At 48.6% G+C, this 13,718-nt stretch overlaps 1 protein-coding gene across 3 annotated transcripts in view; it reads left to right on the top strand.

Annotated features, from left to right (window-relative positions):
* The first annotated feature begins 2,874 nt into the window (after positions 1–2,874).
* nbl1 (NBL1, DAN family BMP antagonist) overlaps positions 2,875–13,718 on the top strand; it is a 43,708-nt gene continuing 32,864 nt past the window's right edge. The window contains exons 1-2 of one of the 3 annotated variants that reach the window (XM_072478255.1): positions 2,875–3,002; positions 3,126–3,249. The gene's annotated coding sequence lies outside the window, so the exon portion shown is untranslated. The other 2 variants (XM_072478254.1, XM_072478258.1) reach the window with 2 other exon arrangements.

Below are 13,718 nucleotides of genomic sequence, written 5' to 3'. Positions count from 1 at the left end.
CAAAACTAAAGAGGTGGTCATTGACTTCAGGAAGAAAAGTATCGTACACATCCCTGTCTGTATCAATGGGGCCGAGGTCGAGATGGTTGATAGCTTCAAATTCATAGGTGTGCATATCACCAACAATCTCCTGGTCCACCCACGTTGAAACTATGACTAAGAAAGCACAACAGCACCTATACTTTCTCAGGAAACTGAGGAAATTCAGCATGTCCACATTGACTCTTACCAACTTTTACAGATGCACCATAGAAAGCTGCATCTATCTGGCTGCATCACAGCCTGGTATGGCAACTGCTTGGCCCAAGACCGTAAGAAACTACAGAAAGTCATGAAAACTGCCCAGTCCATCACACGAACCTGCCTCCCATCCATTGACTCCATCTACACCTCACGCTGCCTTGGGAAAGTGGGCAGCATAATCAAAGACCCCTCCCACCCAGCTTATTCACTCTTCCAACTTCTTCCATTGGGCAGGAGATACAAAAGTCTGAGAACACACACTAACAGATTCAAAAACAGCTTCTTCCCTGCTGTTACCAGACTCCTAAACGACTCTCTTATGGACTGATCTGATGATCTCTTCACACATCTTCTCTACTGAGTAGTACTACACTCCTATATGCTTCACCCAAGGCCTGTGTCTATGTATTTTATGTTTGCCCTATGTATTTTCTTTTCATGTATGGAATGATCTGTCTGAACTGTACGCAGAACAATACTTTTCACTGTGCCTTGGTACACGTGACAATAAACAAATCCAATCCAATCCAGTCCAGCATTAATCTAACTATAGGTTTTATCCTTACAGGCACAGAAACATTAAATTAAACCCACTTAAAAGTATACCATAATTCTAATGTTTACCAATATATATATATATAAATCCCTTTATTTTCCTAACATTCTCCATATTATCTCCATGGTATTACACTTCCAGTCTTGGCAGTATCTTGGATAAGTCATAACTTTCTCCAGCTCAACGTTACAAGTTCAAAGTTGACCTCTGCCCTTGACTCCACCCCTTTATTTGCCCATTCTCCCAGGTGAGGCATGTGGTTCATAATCTCAAGAGTCTGGCTCAACCCACGTTTGAGCTTCAAGACGCCACACTCATCCCTCACTGAAAAAACACTTATGACCGCCTGAACGCCATTGCCCCATCTTCACCACCCATCTCTTCCACTGCCAGTGTCATCTCTAGACTTAACAACTCCAATATCCCCAGCTTCCTGTCTCTATCTCTTAGTCATTGAGTTTTACAGCACAGAAAGAGGCCCTTTGGCCCATCATATCTGCGCCAACCATCAAACACCTACCTATTTGAATCCCCTTTTCTAGTGCTTAGTCCATAGTCTGATATGCTATGGCATTTCAAGCTCTCTAAATGCTTCTTAAATTTGGTGAGAGTTCTCGCCTATACCACCCTTTCAGGCAGTGAGTTCCAGATTCCAACTACCCAAAGCTTTTCCTCAAATCCCCAGTAAATCTCCTGTCCCTTGCCTTGAATCTATGCCCCCTGGTTATTGACCCCTCAACTGAGGGGGAAATGTCTTTCTATGTACCCTATTTATGTCCCTCATAATTTTGTACATCTCAATCATGCCCCCCCCCCTCCCCCAAGGAGAACAACCCCAGTCTAACCAGCCTCTCTTCATAGCGGAAACCCTCCAGCCCAGATACCACCCTAGTGAATCGCCTCTGCACCCTGTCTAATGCCACCACAACCTCTTCCACACACATTCCGTCCCGCCTGGAATCCCTGGTGTCCATCAATCTGTCCTTGCTACCCCTGCACTAGGTAACCGCCCCCCCCCCCAAAAAAAAAACCGTCCGATTCATCAAATCTTTCCACCACCCTTTCTCTGCAATCTCCTCCAATTGCAAAATCCCCGTCCACTGAACAGCCTTTCCTCCAGGAAAGGGTTTTTCTGCCTCCCCTTTCCCTTCGCCTAGCCATTCGTAGCAAAGCATTCAGCAACTTTCGTTGCCGGCTTTAACTCCGTCTCTATAATCTTTTACGTGTGGACACCTCTCTCCCCCCTGCAAAAAGATCCTCAAGGCCCATTTCTTTGCTTAAACCACCTCTCCTGAGCTCTCGTTTGCAGCTCGGCTGGTTTGGTGTACAGCTGTTGTTGGACCGCCCCCAGGGCATGTCCTCACGTTAGCGGTGTTATCTGAACGTAAATTGTTACTGTTTAAAATGATCAGTTCACCTGTTTTAGCAGAGGAGAGATAGTGCCCTGGCAAACATCTTTCTCTTCAAGAGTATGATAGTCTTTAAAACCTCTGGAATCTGACAAGATATCTGATTTGGAAAGTGTTTGATGGGGGTCGGGGTAAAGGTATCTTCACTATGTATCTAACTCCTGATTTACAGTTGCCTGTCCTGCTGAAATATACAATGTTTCCATTATCCCAGCACTAATTTCTACTTGAACACAAAACTTGATTTGCAAAGGAAGGGATTTCGCATTCCTGCTGTTATTTGTTTTATCGCAATTGCTACAAGAGGGTGAACGTGCGTTGGTCGGAGCTAACTTGTTTTTTGGGGGGTAGGGGTGGGAACTCGGTCGTTAAGCAACGGTTCTTCCTGTAAAGGCCAAGTTGAGAAATGTTAAAGCTATTAAGTCTCTGGCTGACATGCAATGGGGAGGCTGCATTAAGGCGGTGATGGGGATTAAGGCCCGGAGCTGATATCAAAGCGGCCGGCTCTAGTGCACATTCCAGCGGTGAAGATCAGGACTGCTCCCGGGGACCTGGCATTTCTTCCAGGACTCGTTTCCGCTCCTTGCAGCTGGCTCACTTTTAATAATCTGCCCTCCTCTGACAGACCCATTCAGATTGTACACAGCCTTGGAGGGGGTGAGTAAAGGGGTGGGTGTTGCTTTCACATCAGGGATTGGTAACACCACAGACTGACTCTCTTGGTCTCCAGTAACTCTTAGCGCCACCCACTGCACATCGGGAGGAAACACTCGCCAGATGGGCTGCAGAGGAAGGTGTGTTCCAGTTAAACGCGGCGTTGTTAGGCTGGCGACTCCTTGTTCTAAATGTTGACAGTCCTTCTGGATTACACAAGGCAGTAATCTATCTCTCCAAATTCCCCCCTCCACCACCCCCAGGATCAGAAAAGGACTTCAAATTCAAATACTCGGCTGATCCACGTTGATGCGTCTCCGGGAGGAACTCACTCACTCAGCGCCCTCTCACCAAAAGACAGTCAAGTACTTTTCTCCGACAACCCAGGTAGGGTCACATTGCCAGTTTGCCCGCCTCCTCTCGCTCTCTCTCTGCTCGCCCTGTTGTGTCTCCTCTGGCAGTGATCCCAGTGTCAGTTTCCAAAAGTTACTGTCCTGACCGCCAAGTCCAACTCTTCGCCATTGAAGGAGAAATTATTTCTCTCTGATCCCGAGTGGTTGGAACTCTCTTCCTCAGAAGGAGGTGGAAGCTAAGCCTTTGACTGTGTTTGAGGCAGAGGTGGATAGATTCTGGTGAACAAGGCAGGAATGTGGGGTTGAGGTTCAGGTCAAGTCAGCCATCTGCCCAGGGTGGGGGTCTGAGGATTTGGGAGGTGGACCATTTAGGACAGAGATGAGGAGAAATGTCTTCACCCAGAGAGTGGTGAGCCTGTGCAATTGGCTGCCACAGAAAGTAGTTGAGGCCAAAACACTGTGTTTTCAAGAAGCAGTTAGATATACAGGGGTGAAGGTGATCAAAGGGTATTGAGGGGGAAGGCGGGAGAAAGTTGGATGATCAGAATGAATGGCAGAGCAGGCTCGAAGGGCTGAATGGCCTCCTCCTGCTCCTATCCTCGGTCGAATGGCAGGGCAGGCTCGAGGGGCCGAGTGGCCTCCTTGGTATGTTGGCACACTCCGGTCAGTTCCAGCAGGGGCATCCCAGCTCCCACAACATTTTCCAACATTGTGGAATAGCCAGGGATGGGGATACCAGACCCCCCCCTTCAGCGAATTACAGAACCACCTCCTTCAGGTCCAAGGATTCTTAATCCCTTTTCTGTTCACATATCCCGCACGCACACACTTGGCGCTGACATCCAGAGAGTTGTTTATCGGGAGTTCCAAAGGAGCCAGGGACACCGCGATTGAGAAAGGCAACAAAAAAAATAAAGATCCCGTCTGACTTTGCTCCACACGAACGGGGCGGGGGGAGGGGGGGGACCATTTCTTCCAATAAAGAGCCAGGAGCTTCGGGAACCATCGCTGGGGGAGGTAACCGAATTTGAAATGTATCGACTGATTCTGCAGCAGTGGGAGCTGGAAATGTTTTCACCCCCTGAGTCCATGGGCCCCATCAGTAACCAGTTACAGTCAGTACAGATAATGTGGGGATAAAGTCTCCCACATTAAACTTGAGATTAGATCCCCCCCACCCCAAGTTGTGAAACTTGTTGGGGTTTTAACTCCCACAGAGAGTGAGCGATCCGATTGGGAATCCAGCCCCAGTTCGAGACACAGTAGGTCAAACCCGGCCCCTCAGTAGTAAAGCTGCAATCACTCTTTCGAATAGGGCTTCAGAATAGGGTCCCCACTCCAGAGCACTGCTGGAGAGCCGGGGGGGGGGGGGGGGGGTGCCCATTGGGAGAGGGGGGTGCTTTCTACTGTTGCCTCCTCTATATTGAGGCACACTCATGCCGAATAGCTACTCGGCACCTAAATAACAGCAAAACCCCGCATCCTCAGTGAGGGGGGGGGGGGGGGGATTGATAAAAAGTCAAATCTGAATTATGTTTAAACTGAGTGCAATGTTCGTCTAAACTTAAGAGCGTTAACTTCGCGAAGTAGAACAGATTTGTGCATGTTTGACTTTAAATAAGGAATTTTCCGTGTTGCAGATCCCTGTCAGCCAGGGTGTTATTTTACAGCCACCATGTTACCATTAATCTTTGTCATTTGTTTAATTTTGGCGACTGGAGAATATTAACTGGTTCTGACAGGTGGAACTCATCCCATTGTTTATTGAACTGTGAAAGCAGCTAACATTGGCATTGAATTGTGGGGAGGGGGTAGGAGGGGGGGAATCTCTCCAGTTTCTGGCGCTTGGCTTTAGGTCCGGGTCTGCTTTCCAGGGCGAACATGTCTGCTCGCCTTGCTGCCTGATCTGAACCCGATGCTGGTGGGTGTGGGGCCCGGGAACACAACTCCAGATAGTTCAGTGTTGAGGGGCGACCTCGCAAGGTGGTGCAGAGACTCGGCTGGTGCATTCGGCTGATCTTTCTTCCTGTGAGATTGGGGCAGTGCACAGGAATCTTCACACTGCACCTAACCCGATGTTGTCTGTGAATGCTGGATGGGGCAGCGTTTTCCTCCAGACCCCAGAGTGCCTAATGTCAGCAATGTTACCAGGAGGGGGAAATGTTCCACCCTCTATCCCTCATTTCGAATATGATCGTTTACATATGTTTGACCCTAAGATGTGAAATGAGGGGATGTCATGTCCATTAAATTGTTCTTAGTCCTCCATTCAATTTACCCCAGGCTAGCTGAGAAATAGGAGTTTGTCAGTGATACCTGGTCACCCAGGCTGGAGGAGGTCCGTACATGTGGCCTAGGTAACTCCCTCTGGGAACTCCTTTGCTCTGAAATGGCGCCCCCCCCCACCACCACCACCTTCCCCCATTGGCATCTCATGGACTCTCCAAACAGCCTGAAGCTGCTGTGCCCATTCAGGTTTTGTAAAGTTAATTCAGAGGGTGGCACTGTTGATTCAGAGGGTGGCACTGTTGATTCAGAGGGTGGCACTGTTGATTCAGAGGGTGCCACTGTGGATTCAGGGGCAAGGTGTCACTGTTGAGTCAGATGGTGGCACTGTTGTTTCGGGGGGGCACTGTTGATTCAGAGGGTGCCACTGTTGTTTCGGGGGGGCACTGTTGATTCAGAGGGTGGCACTGTTGATTCAGGGGGTGCCACTGTTGATTCAGAGGGTGGCACTGTTGATTCAGAGGGTGGCACTGTTGATTTAGAGGGTGCCACTGTTGGTTCGGAGGGTGCCACTGTTGATTCAGGGGCAAGGTGCCACTGTTGGTTCAGAGGGTGCCACTGTTGATTTAGAGGGTGCCACTGTTGGTTCAGGGGTGGCACTGTTGATTCAGGGGGTGCCACTGTTGTTTCGGGGTGGCACTGTTGATTCAGAGGGTGGCACTGTTGATTCAGAGGGTGGCACTGTTGATTCAGAGGGTGCCACTGTTGATTTAGAGAGTGTCACTGTTGGTTCAGAGGGTGCCACTGTTGATTCAGAGGGTGGCACTGTTGATTTAGAGAGTGCCACTGTTGGTTCAGAGGGTGCCACTGTTGATTCAGAGGGTGGCACTGTTGATTTGGGGGTGCCACTGTTGGTTCAGGGGTGGCACTGTTGATTCAGGGGGTGCCACTGTTGATTCAGATGGTGGCACTGTTGATTCAGAAGGTGCCACTGTTGTTTCGGGGTGGCACTGTTGATTCAGAGGGTGGCACTGTTGATTCAGAGGGTGCCACTGTTGATTTAGAGAGTGCCACTGTTGGTTCAGAGGGTGCCACTGTTGATTCAGAGGGTGGCACTGTTGATTTGGGGGTGCCACTGTTGGTTCAGAGGGTGCCACTGTTGATTCAGGGGCAAGGTGCCACTGTTGATTCAGGGGTGGCACTGTTGATTCAGAGGGTGGCACTGTTGATTCAGAGGGTGCCACTGTTGGTTCAGGGGCAAGGTGCCACTGTTGGTTCAGGGGTGGCACTGTTGATTCAGAGGGTGCCACTGTTGATTCAGAGGGTACCATTGTTGGTTCAGAGGGTGCCACTGTTGATTCAGGGGCAAGGTGCCACTGCTGATTCAGAGGGTGCCACTGTTGATTCAGAGGGTGGCACTGTTGATTCAGAGGGTGGCACTGTTGATTCAGGGGGTGCCACTGTTGATTCAGAGGGTGGCACTGTTGATTCAGAGGGTGGCACTGTTGATTTAAAGGGTGCCACTGTTGATTCAGGGGGTGCCACTGTTGATTCAGAGGGTGGCACTGTTGATTCAGAGGGTGGCACTGTTGATTCAGAGGGTGGCACTGTTGATTCAGGGGGTGCCACTGTTGATTCAGAGGGTGGCACTGTTGATTCAGAGGGTGGCACTGTTGATTCAGAGGGTGGCACTGTTGATTTAGAGGGTGCCACTGTTGGTTCAGAGGGTGCCACTGTTGGTTCAGGGGGACCACTGTTGATTCAGAGGGTGGCACTTTTGATTCAGAGGGTGCCACTGTTGATTCAGGGGGTGCCACTGTTGATTCAGAGGGTGCCACTGTTGATTTAGAGGTTGGCACTGTTGATTCAGAGGGTGCCACTGTTGATTCAGAGGGTGCCACTGTTGATTCAGAGGGTGCCACTGTTGATTCAGAGGGTGGCACTGTTGATTCAGAGGGTGGCACTGTTGATTCAGAGGGTGCCACTGTTGATTCAGGGGGTACCACTGTTGATTCAGAGGATGCCACTGTTGATTCAGAGGGTGACACTGTTGATTCAGAGGGTGCCACTGTTGTTTCGGGGGGGCACTGTTGATTCAGAGGGTGGCACTGTTGATTCAGAGGGTGGCACTGTTGATTCAGAGGGTGCCACTGTTGATTCAGAGGGTGGCACTGTTGATTGAGGGGGTGGCACTGTTGATTCAGGGGTTTCCACCCCGGTTGGCACTGGCCCTGTTATAAAACATGACAAACTCTGGCAAACGGGCCGGGCTGCCTGAGAACCCAAGGAAAAGCAGTGCGGGATGGGCAGGGGGCTTAAAATGCAAAGTGCCCCACCGACTGTGAGACAGCCTTTTCCCGCTCAGATACATCCAGGAGTGCCCCGACTGAAACTAACATCCCATCAAACAGGCGGCTCTGACCTATTTATTCCAAATGTTTGTCCTTTGAATCTGGAGAGCCCTGTGCTCCTGATGTGCTCAACCCCTCCCCCTTCAGTAGAAATGACCTCTCTATATAGAAAGGAGACCCCCACCACTCTTTAATAAGGGAGATCCCAACACTAGACAGGGTAAGTTCACTGTGGAGCAAATGTCATTCGTTTTTAAGAATCTGGTTCAGAACGAGCCCCCACTCCACCCCTCAATGCTGTGGGGGGGGGGGAACTGCCCAGGTCCCACTCACTGCAGACGGTGAGAGGCGGCAGGAGAGGGGCTGCTGACTCCCCGCTTGGCTCCCGGTGGATTCCTAACCTAGTTTGGGGGGCGGGGGGGGGGGGGGGCTATGAGGACTTGGAGCAGCGGTCGGGGGTGGAGGGACCGAGTCGGTGGGGTGGGGGGACCGGCCTGAACTTCACCGAGCCCCGGATCCCCGAGGGGGAGAGGGATCTGTGTGTGTGTGTGTGTGTGAGAGAGAGAGAGAGAGAGGGGGGAGGAGGGGGGGGGGGGGGGGGGGGCTGGATGGGCCAGGGGGGGAACCAAAGCTGAGCTCCAAAAAGAGAGAAAATCAGAGCACTACCTCCCTCCCCCTCTGAGGGCTTTAGAGGGGCCAAACCCCGGGACTTCACTCAAACCCAAACTGTCCCAGATTAAAATCACAAAGCCAGAATCCCGAACATTCAACGTAAACAGAGCTTTCAGAAATAAATCTCCTTTCCTGATCCCTCTTCATGTTCACATAGATTCGAAGTTCCTGGACACAGTTGTTGTGCAGTATTAACGGGAAGTCTATTTCACTTATATTTCTGTGTGAAAGATTTCGTGAAAAAAACTCTAAATGTCAGTTTGCAACTTGCGTCAAGATGTTAATTCCCCCTCCCCCCCCATCTCATGCCACAATTCTCTTGTTTAGATTTAATTTAATTCGAATTGTTTCTCTCTGTCTGCGAACCTTTCCTTTTCGTTACGGAGTAGTTTTTAAAAAAATTTAGTTTAAAGTCCGGCTTTACAAAAATCTCCGCTTCTCTCTGCAATACTGAGGATTTGGGGAGAACGGAAGTATTGAACTTAGATGTGGGGTTAAGGCTGCTCCGCGCTTAACATAACGCGGTTCAAAAGCTGAATTCTGCCTCGTGTCTTTTCCACGTTCGGGGTTTGATCGAGGTACATTTCACTGGAGGGACACCCCCCCCCCCAAAAAAAAAATCCACCTCCTAGGATGGGTACACTGGTGATGGTGTTATCCCAGTCCCAGGGAAAGCGTTTGAATGTGGTGAGCATAAAATAGTGAACGTTTTACTGGATTTAAAATAGAGTAAAACCTGGTCCCTCTTGAGGATTTTTGGGGGGATTTGTGACAGACTTTTTAAAATGTTTTAAACGTGCATCTGCTTCTATGGGGATAACAGAGTTCCTAATCTTTCACTCAGTCTCCTAAAGGCTTTGTTTACTCTATTATTTTATAATCTCTATGCCGCCCACCTCTCCCTCTATGTACTACCTCCTTCCTGACTGAGCTCTGGCACCTCCGGCTGCAGACACCTGGCTAGTTCACCCCCAGTCCCCCCCTTCCAGGGGTGTTTGGGGAGGACAATTGTTCGGGTTGAATGAGCCGGAATCCTGACACAAGAGCCTGACCCAGATGCCAGTTTGAGCAATGCAACTATCGCTAGTTGAACAATCGAGTGCAACAAACATAAGTTTTTTTTTGTTACCGTGGCCCCTGAAAAGTTGAACAGCATTTATTTATTTATTTGTTTGTCCATTAGCTTAAAAAAAATCCATCTGTCTGGAATCTCCCAAGTTTTCCTTTTGTAACTTGGACTCGACATTCAGTTTAAAAAAAAAACGCAGACGCCAAACAGAAAGTGCCGGGTTTGCTTTTCAAACTGGTTTTTAATGTTACAAAATTATCATCCGGCCCCAATAAAAATCCTGCCTTAGCGTCTCATTCTGACTTCCATTCCCCAGCCTCAAACCAATAAATGAACATTCAAACACCTCAGCTGGATTCAAACATTTCCTTCACTGTTTGAAAGCCATCTCTCCCCTTTCCTGTAACATGGATAACGTTTTTAAAACTACTTTTTCCACAAGCTTTTCTGTTAGGGACTCCCCCCCCCCCTCAATAATCCCCATTTACGTCACTATTGTTCCTTTATAAAGTCACAGGTAATTTTTTTTTTCAAAATCCAATATCGCAGGGATTGTTTCCGATCAAAGTTTGTCTGCTGGGATGTTAAAACTTAAAGCAAGCTTTTTTTTTGCAGAGGCCTTGTGAGGTTTGTGAAGGATTTTTAAAAAAGCCCGAGTGTGGCCCTCTGCTGGTCTCTGATTGTATTGCTCGGAACTTGGGACATGCTCCAAGCAGTTTCAGTGTAGGTTTCAGTCAGGAAGCTTATCTCCAGTGTGTAAGACAGCCTATTGTGGAAAAGATGAGCTCACCGTGTGGACACCCTGATAACAGATGTGATAGTGCCAGTCTTTCCGTTTCCGGCAGCACCCACACCCACTCGCTTTTATTAAGCGAGGTGATCTCTGTAGAGTAACCCCCCCCTTTCATTGTAGATCTCATTCCCCAAGGGAAGGGATGAGCACTGGGCATCGTTTGACAATAACTGTGAGACTGGGGAAGGGATGATCCATGTGCAGTCTTTCCAATGGCAGCAAGATCGATGAGTCAAAACACATCACAAGTTGGAAAACTGCCTCCCCCCCAATAAAAAAAACATTGCTTGTCGCCTGAACAGGAGATTCAGAGAACGTCACAGCATGCAAATAGGTTGTTCGGCCCATCGCGGTGTGCTAGCTCCTTTTTTGCCCTTTAAAATTAATTCCTGGGATGCAGGGGTTGCTGATTAGGCACAGCATTTATTGCCTATCCTTAATTAGCTTTCAGAAGGTGGTGGGGCGCTGCCTTCTTGAACCGCTACAGTCCCTGAGGTGTAGGTACACCCACTATGCCGTTAGGGAGGGAGCTCCAGGAATTGGACCCAGCGACAGTGAAAGAAAAGACCAATTTGTGTTCAAGTCTCACCGCGCCGCTTTTCGATGTAAACTCCTCATTCCCAAGTCCTTGTCCACCTCCATTTAATACAAAACAGAACTCCGGAATCAACTTCCACCGCCTTTTAGAGTGTTTCTGAATCGAAAAATGAAATGCTTCCTCATCTCCCCTTCTAAACAGTCTGGCCATGGTTTTAAATCTGCGACTTTAAGTTATTACTGACAGCTATTCTTCTGGAATGGACGCAGGCTGATGGGAGTCAATGGGTGACTTTCCCCATCCTCCTCTTGGCTCTCCAGCAGGAATGCCCCCCCCCCCCCCATGGCTCTGTGCTCATTCGAGGGCTACAGGACCTGCCGAGGAAGGTGAAAAATCCATGCAACAGCGTTTAATAACACCAAAGTGAGTAGGTTTGATTGCCCTAAAGTTAGAGAGGAATTGTCTGGATGCACCCCCATCTCCACTCCCCAGACGGCCCTTCCTGTTCACAATATCTTTCCCAGGAATTACCTGTAGGGGAGATGAGTGTTGTGGTGTACAAGGGCACCATATCGGTATGGGGAAGTTTGTTTTGGAACCCTTCATTTTCCCCTGCCCCTCATTTTAAGTCTGCTCTCAACCGTCGGATAACTGGAGCTTCCAAGAGTGATAAAATGTGTTCCAGGGAGATTCATCACATTACTCGCCCTCCTCTCCCCCACCACCAGCCACCAATCGGCCAACACATCCATCCTTCTGCCGCACTGCCTTCCTGCAGCAATTTGAAAGTAAAAAGGCATCCAGTTGGATGATGCTGGACTATCATAGAATTTACAGTGCAGAAGGAGGCCATTCGGCCCATCGAGTCTGCACCGACCCACTTAAGCCTTCACTTCCACCCTATCCCTGTAACCCAATAACCCCTCCTAAGCTTTTTTTGACACTAAGGGCAATTTAGCATGGCCAATCCACCTAACCTGCACGTCTTTGGACTGTGGGAGAAAACAGAGCACCCGGAGGAAACCCACACAGACACGGTGAGAACGTGCAGACTCTGCACAGACAGTGTCCCAACGGGGAATCGAACCTGGGACCCTGGCGCTGTGAAGCCATAGTACAGGCCACTTGTGCTACCGTGCTGCCCATCAGCCAAACAACCTTTTTCCTCATTCTCAATATTTTCATATCTGGGAAATGTTTTTAAAACAATTTAACTGAAAGGTGAAGCATCCTCGATGGGCCAAGTGGCCTACTTCTGCTTCTATGTCTTATGGTCTAATGTCCCGATGATTTTTCTCCAGGGTTGCACACAGCAGTGTCCTGGAGATTTATCTTCAATTCCTGGCGACACCAGACCAGCCCTGGAGGGTTGGCAACCCTACAGATAACCCCACCGAGAGATGCAGGTGAAAGTACAGAGTGCAGGGGTTTTGAAAAGAGTGGGAGGGGCCAGAATGTCAAACAGGAAACAATGATCAGGTGGTGCCATACTTAAGAAAAGTGGGCTTTGATATGAATTGGAGGACATTGCAAACTGGAAGGGACTGACTGGTTTACTGACCCCAAGCGGGTGAAGTATTGATACTATGGGTGTGATTACTGCCGAGAAAGAGTAAGGGTCAGTTAGCAATTCTGGTGAATACAGTGTAGGATATATAAATGCGAAGAAGCACATATAGATAAAATGGAGGCAAAGCCATAAAACAAATGCAACACAAAACCTACAAGTCCCTGGGTGGCATGGTGGCGCGGAGGACCCGGGTTTGATCCCGGCCCCGGGTCACTGTTCCTGTGGAGTTTGCATATTCTCCCTGTGTCTGCACACTACCCAAAGATGTGCAGGGCCAGTGAATTGGTCATATTAAATTACCCCTTAATTGGAAAAAAATAATTGGGTACACTAAATTTATTTTTAAAATCCTACAGGTTAGGTAGAGTTCACAGGATGGGGAGTGGGCCAGGTTAGGGTGCTCTTTCGGAGGGTCGGTGCATACTCAATGGGATGTATGGCTGCCTTCCTCAATGTAGGGATTCTACGAAATAAAAAAAGTTACTATGTCAAAGATGGATCAATTTGTTGGTTGTATCACTTCTTGTTCCATCATCACACAATAGGCATCCAACTGCATTCTGACACAACTTGGCAGACACCACCTGGCGCTTTTATCTCATCCAGATGAGGAGGTACAGAAGCGCAACTCTTGAGTGGAGTTTTAAGATTTGGCTGCAGCTGCTCCAAGAATAATCCAAGTCAGGCAGGAATTTAGTTACTCAGAAACAAATTGAATCATATTCGCCATGGCAGGATTAGTGCTTTGTTCTCTGGTTCTCCACATGACAGGATTAGTGAATGTTGAGGGCTATGTAGGTACCAGTGAGGAGAAACATTGATGCACCTTTAACATGGAGTGCACCTTGAACATGAGGGTGTACCTTTAACATGGGGTCACCTTTAACCATGGAGTGTACCTTTAACATAGAGTCACCTTTAGATTTAGATGTATTGTCATGTGTACTGAGGTACAGTGAAAAGTATTGTTCTGCATACAGTCCAGTCAGATCGCACCATACATGAAAAACATAAAACATACGAGATACATAATGTAAATACATGTTGAACCATGGAGTGTACCATTAACATAGAGTCACTTTTTGCCATGGAGTATACCTTTAACATGGAGTCATCTTTTTTTTAAATAAATTTAGAGTACCCAATTCTTCTGTTCCAATTAAGGGGCAATTTAGCGTGGCCAATTCACCTACCCCGCACATCTTTGGGTTGTGGGGGTGAAACCCACGCAAGCACGGGGAGAATGTGCAAACTCCACACGGACAGTGACCCAGAGCCGGGATC

This window comes from Scyliorhinus torazame, chromosome 16 (genome assembly GCF_047496885.1).
Source record: "Scyliorhinus torazame isolate Kashiwa2021f chromosome 16, sScyTor2.1, whole genome shotgun sequence".
Taxonomy (NCBI): domain Eukaryota; kingdom Metazoa; phylum Chordata; class Chondrichthyes; order Carcharhiniformes; family Scyliorhinidae; genus Scyliorhinus; species Scyliorhinus torazame.
Note: the sequence above shows the minus strand (reverse complement) of the source record. Positions and strands in the feature narration are given on the sequence as shown.